Source organism: Diadema setosum, chromosome 1 (assembly GCF_964275005.1).
Source record: "Diadema setosum chromosome 1, eeDiaSeto1, whole genome shotgun sequence".
Taxonomy (NCBI): Eukaryota; Metazoa; Echinodermata; class Echinoidea; order Diadematoida; family Diadematidae; genus Diadema; species Diadema setosum.
This window is the reverse complement of record NC_092685.1, coordinates 34,678,351-34,684,350: the sequence shown is the minus strand read 5'-3', so window position 1 is coordinate 34,684,350 and position 6,000 is coordinate 34,678,351.

The following is a 6,000-nucleotide window of genomic DNA, read 5'->3' as shown; positions in this document are numbered from 1 at the left end:
GCTACAACATCCTTTAAAACAGTTTTTAAGCTAAGGTAGGTAAATTACAAGGTAAAAAATTGGAAATTTAGTGAAAAATTCGTTCGAAAAATTGGAAATTTAGTGAAAAATTCGTTCGAAAAAATGGAAATTTAGTGAAAAATTCGTTCGAAAAAATGGAAATTTAGTGAAAAATTCATTCGAAATCAAAATTTCTTACCTGCTTCCTTCTCATGTTGAGCGGTTGTCAGGTATGTTTATTCCATGGGCGTATCGGCAAATTTTGCGCTGTGTCCTACGCGTAATATTAGGGAGCTTTAGATTTTAGACGCGCGGACGTTCAAAGGGAAAAAAACATGGTCTGAGCGTGCGCAGTAACTTGACGTACGCTACTGCGCACGCTCAGACCATGTTTTTTTTTTTCCCTTTGAACGTCCGCGCGTCTAAAATCTAAAGCTCCCTATTGCTTGCTATACGAAGTTTCGCTATGCGCGACCATTAAGTCCCTGCGCGAAATCTAGTACCCTTACTATACTCTTTTAAGCCCCCGTCACACTCGAGCGTATCTAGCCAACGAATGCCCAGCGGATCCGAAAATTTGGAGATACGCTCACATCCGTTGCTCATCGTTCGTGACCCGCTTGGCGTTCGCTGTATCCGCTAGCTGTTCGCAGAGATTCGCAGAGATCCGCCGGAGACAAATTTTGATTTTGGACATGTCCAAAATCTTGAGCGGATGACGAACGGAATGACAATGCGCTTTGTGGTCGCTTAGCGCCCGCTGATCGAAAGTTGTGGTCGCTCTGCGTTCGCTTCTCATTCGTTCGCCGTTCGTCCAAATTCGCACAGCAAATCCGCGGACAGCACAGGTAGCATTTATCAGTTGGTCATCAGAAATGGAGGACGCTCAGAGATTTCAGATGCAATATCTTCTAGCTGTTCATCAACATGAGTATGACCTAAACCAGCTGGCAATCGCCAAATACATCCAAGACAAGAGAAAACGGAGGAGAGGAAAACATCGAAGAACGATGTGGACCAGGGCCTGGATCCGAAGACGAGGGCAGTTCGGGTTGTATAATCAGCTTCTCATCGAACTTCCGGGATATAAAGTCCCGGCGTTTGCCTCTGGCTTTTTTTTTTTTTTTTCGCTGAAGGTCCAGGCTAGGAACAGTTGGAGGCACCAGACGTAATGGAGGATGTTGGACTCCCCACATCATCGTCAACGTGATCATCAGAAGGAACATAGGACTCTTGAGGACTGTCGACGGTAATGATATCAGCAGCACTTGGTGGTGACTTCTCCTTCCTTCTTTTGGGGGCCATTCTCACAATCACAACGTCAGAGACTCCAACTAAAACGGGAGATCTCCCGCCGAAAACCCATTTTTGCAAAATCTCCCGTTCTCCCGTTTGAGATTTAATTTCTCACGCCCTGGCTCTTTGTCTCCCGTTGGAAAGGATTTCTTACTTATTTCTATCGTGTGTTGAAAAAAATAAGCCTTAGATAGCACAAGAGAGCATCTAGAACCCTAGGAACTTCGCGCTTCGCACACATCAAGTTGGAGTCTCCCGTTTGCTAGGGGTTTCAGGCGGGAGAATCTCCAGATCAGAAGGTGCTTTGGGTTGGAGTCTCTGCAACGTTACTCGACACTGTCACTACTCAAAATGATTTGGGAAAATGTGCGTCAGTCGAGATCCGTCACGTGACTGCCGCAGTATCGCTCTGCATATGTTGGGCATTCGCTCCTCATTCGCTTTGTCCGCTCAGCATCCGCTGGACGGACTGTACGCATTCGCTTTCATTCGCTACTTAATCCGCTCGTAACACGGTTAGCATATGCTCATCATTCGTTAGGCGAACGTTCGAAAACGACGTTTTGCTTGCGGATTCGAGCGGATTCGAGCGTATCTGGACTTTGCCAAATTTTGCCCATCCGCTAGGCATTCGCTGATTTATACGCTGTAGTGTGAGTGGGGCAGCCCCCGTCACACTAGAGCGTATCTAGCCAACGAATGCCCAGCGGATCCGAAAATTTGGAGATACGCTCACATCCGTTGCTCATCGTTCGTGACCCGCTTGGCGTTCGCTGTATCCGCTAGCTGTTCGCAGAGATTCGCAGAGATCCGCCGGAGACAAATTTTGATTTTGGACATGTCCAAAATCTTGAGCGGATGACGAACGGAATGACAATACGCTTTGTGGTCGCTTAGCGCCCGCTGATCGAAAGTTGTGGTCGCTCTGCGTTCGCTTCTCATTCGTTCGCCGTTCGTCCAAATTCGCACAGCAAATCTGGACAGCACAGGTAGCATTTATCAGTTGGTCATCAGAATTGGAGGACGCTCAGAGATTTCAGATGCAGTATCTTCTAGCTGTTCATCAACATGAGTATGACCTAAACCAGCTGGCAATCGCCAAATACATCCAAGACAAGAGAAAACGGAGGAGAGGAAAACATCGAAGAACGATGTGGACCAGGGCCTGGATCCGAAGACGAGGGCAGTTCGGGTTGTATAATCAGCTTCTCATCGAACTTCCGGGATATTAAAGTCCCGGCGTTTGCCTCTGGCCTTTTTTTTTTTTTTCGCTGAAGTTCCAGGCTAGGAACAGTTGGAGGCACCAGACGTAATGGAGGATGTTGGACTCCCCACATCATCGTCAACGTGATCATCAGAAGGAACACAGGAATCTAGAGGACTGTCGAGGGTAATGACATCAGCAGCACTTGGTGGTGACTTCTCCTTCCTTCTTTTGGGGGCCATTCTCACAATCACAACGTTACTCGACACTGTCACTACTCAAAATGATTTGGGAAAATGTGCGTCAGTCGAGATCCGTCACGTGACTGCCGCAGTATCGCTCTGCATATGTTGGGCATTCGCTCCTCATTCGCTTTGTCCGCTCAGCATCCGCTGGACGGACTGTACGCATTCGCTTTCATTCGCTACTTAATCCGCTCGTAACACGGTTAGCATATGCTCATCATTCGTTAGGCGAACGTTCGAAAACGACGTTTTGCTTGCGGATTCGAGCGGATTCGAGCGTATCTGGACTTTGCCAAATTTTGCCCATCCGCTAGGCATTCGTTGATTTATACGCTGTAGTGTGACGGGGGCTTTAGGAAAGCTGTAAAAACAATGTTGCTTTCTGGGTATCAGTAATTTTATTGTCATTGTTAGTGTATTATACAAGAAATTCTTTCGTAGAAATGTACTAGACGCATCTAATCTATTACGTAATCATGTAACCGACAATGAACTGCACTAACTGTTCACCCTGTACCTCGGTGCGAAAATATGTTATGCGTTGCTGTAGTGAAATTTAAAGCAGACAGACCTCTCCTTTCCCTGCAGGGCGCTGCAAAAACTACCTACATGTAGTACGTAAGGCTGCGTTCACATAGAAGTACCTGTATTCGGTATTCGCTATTCGCTATTCGCTATTCGGTATTCGCTATTCGGGCCCCGAATACACCATCACCCGCACCGTCAACTCACCATCCCATGCAGTGAGGATTTCTTCCTCCTACATCATAGCAAATCTTATCAACAATTTCTAAACTGCATCAGAATGTCAGTCTACATGCTTATTTTTGCCAAAGGGCAAATCCAGACCAAAATTGTCATTATTAATTCATAAGCGAGAGACGGTATATACGCTGCAAGAAAATCGAACAAGTTCGATTCCCACTTTGCTATACTTTTCGCAGCTATTCGGTACTTTCGAAGGGGTCGGGCTGACTCGGCCCACGGGACATCTCGTCCCACCCGTCGAGGGTGGGCCGAGTTGTCCCACCCGTTGGTATCGATAGTGATCGTGAGCGCTTATGTCTGTGTTTGAGTTTATTTTGTTTTTATGACGTCTTTTCTAACCGTAATTTTTATGGAATTGTGTTAATAATAATAATAGTGAGACTCTTATAAAGCGCACATTTCTACCTAAAAAAGATACTCATGGCGCTATAGAACAGAGTACATATTGTGTCACGTTACAACAGTATCACAGAAACTAAGACAATAAACCAACAAACAATAGGCCTATATACATACACATACTATACATACAGGTATATACAATATTGTTAATTTAAATTGAAAATATATGTCTTGAGATTCTTTTTGAAACCATCAATGGAAGATGCTTCTCTAAGAGATTTTGGTAGGGCATTCCATAGTTTTGGGCCCATGAAAAAGCCCGATCCCCCCAATTATGCTTGATTCGCGGTACCTGTAATTTTAGCGAGTTTGATGAACGGAGATTACGTGGTGGTTGGTGAAGATGAAGAATATTTTGAAAGTAGACAGGGGCAAATTTGTGCAATGTACGGTAAACAAGAAGAAGAATCTTGAAGTTAATACGTTTTTCTACAGGAAGCCAGTGTAGGAACCGAAGTATTGGGGTAGTATGCACAGTTTTCTTCTTGAAAGTAAGTAGCGGCACAATTCTGAAGACGTTGCAGTTTACTGAGTTCTTTTTGTGGAAGGCTGCAAAACAGAGAATTGCAGAAATCTAGACGAGACGAAATAAGAGCATGCATCAGTTTTTCTGCTGCTGATCTAGTTAAATATCTCCGAATTGAGCCCAGGTTACGCAAATGAAATCTTACAGATTGGGATACATATGAAATGTGGTCTTTGAATGTCAGATTTGCATCATAAACAACACCAAGATTACGAACTTTGTTCGAAGGCTTGATATTACTATTGCCAATTCTAACATGACATGACAGAATTCACTTTAGACAACATCTGTTTGGATCCTATCAGAATAAATTCTGACTTACTGTCATTAAATTTGAGACCATTTCTTTCCATCCATGCCTTAACATCATCAATACATAATTCCAATCGTTTTACAGCTTCAGAGAGTTCAGTCCTAGTTGGTGAAAAAGATACAAATATTTGTATATCATCTGCATAACAGTGATACTGCAATGTCGTGTCTTTCAAATATGTGTCTACCCTTACGAAAAAGTCCTGTGGTACTCCTGTGGTAATTACCACAGGACGGTACCACAGGACAGTACCACAGGAAAGTACCACAGGACAGTACCACAGGACAGTACCACAGGAATTGTCCTGTGGTATTTTGGGACATACCACAGGACAGTACCACAGGACAGTACCACAGGAATTGTCCTGTGGTATTTTGGGACATACCACAGGACAGTACCACAGGAATTCCTGTGGTATTTTGGGACGTACCACAGGGCAGTACCACAGGACCGGTACCACAGAACAGTACCACAGGAATTCCTGTGGTACTTTGGGACGTACCACAGGGCAGTACCACAGGAATTCCTGTGGTATTTTGGGACGTACCACAGGGCAGTACCACAGGACTAGTACCACAGAACAGTACCACAGGAACTGTCCTGTGGTATTTTGGGACAGTACCACAGGACAGTACCACAGGTCGATCATTACCACACAGCATTACCACAGGGCAGTACCACACAGCATTTCCATGGTACCACAGGAGAGTACCACACAGGATAGATCCAAAAAAAAAAAAAATCTGGGAGAATTTTAGCCACATATCAAGGAATATTGCTGATAGGTGAGTGATGGATTTCAGGACAAACATGGCCCTACTTAATAACCTGTCCTACTCCTAACATATAACCTCAAACGAGAGTCTAATGGCCAAGTGCCAATCTAGTCCTATAATAGATCTATATAGTCATATTCTATTCCTAGGTAGCCATCGACTGTATCAGTACATATATATATGGCCGTCTATCCGCAAAGCATTAAGGCATGGTTACTAACTCGATTATACTTTATTATCAAGATATGAAATTACACTTTCTTAACAATATCTATGATATTGGGAATAACATAACATAATTAGACAATCTTTCATAAATTTCAAAGTAAGTTCCATCATTAATACTTTGACTTTTGAAGTCATATATGTATTTTCTAAAATCTAGAGTGCTTTTTATGAATATTCATGAGCTATGTAAAAATTTGTACCACAGGAGTACCACAGGAGTACCACAGGAGTACCACAGAAGT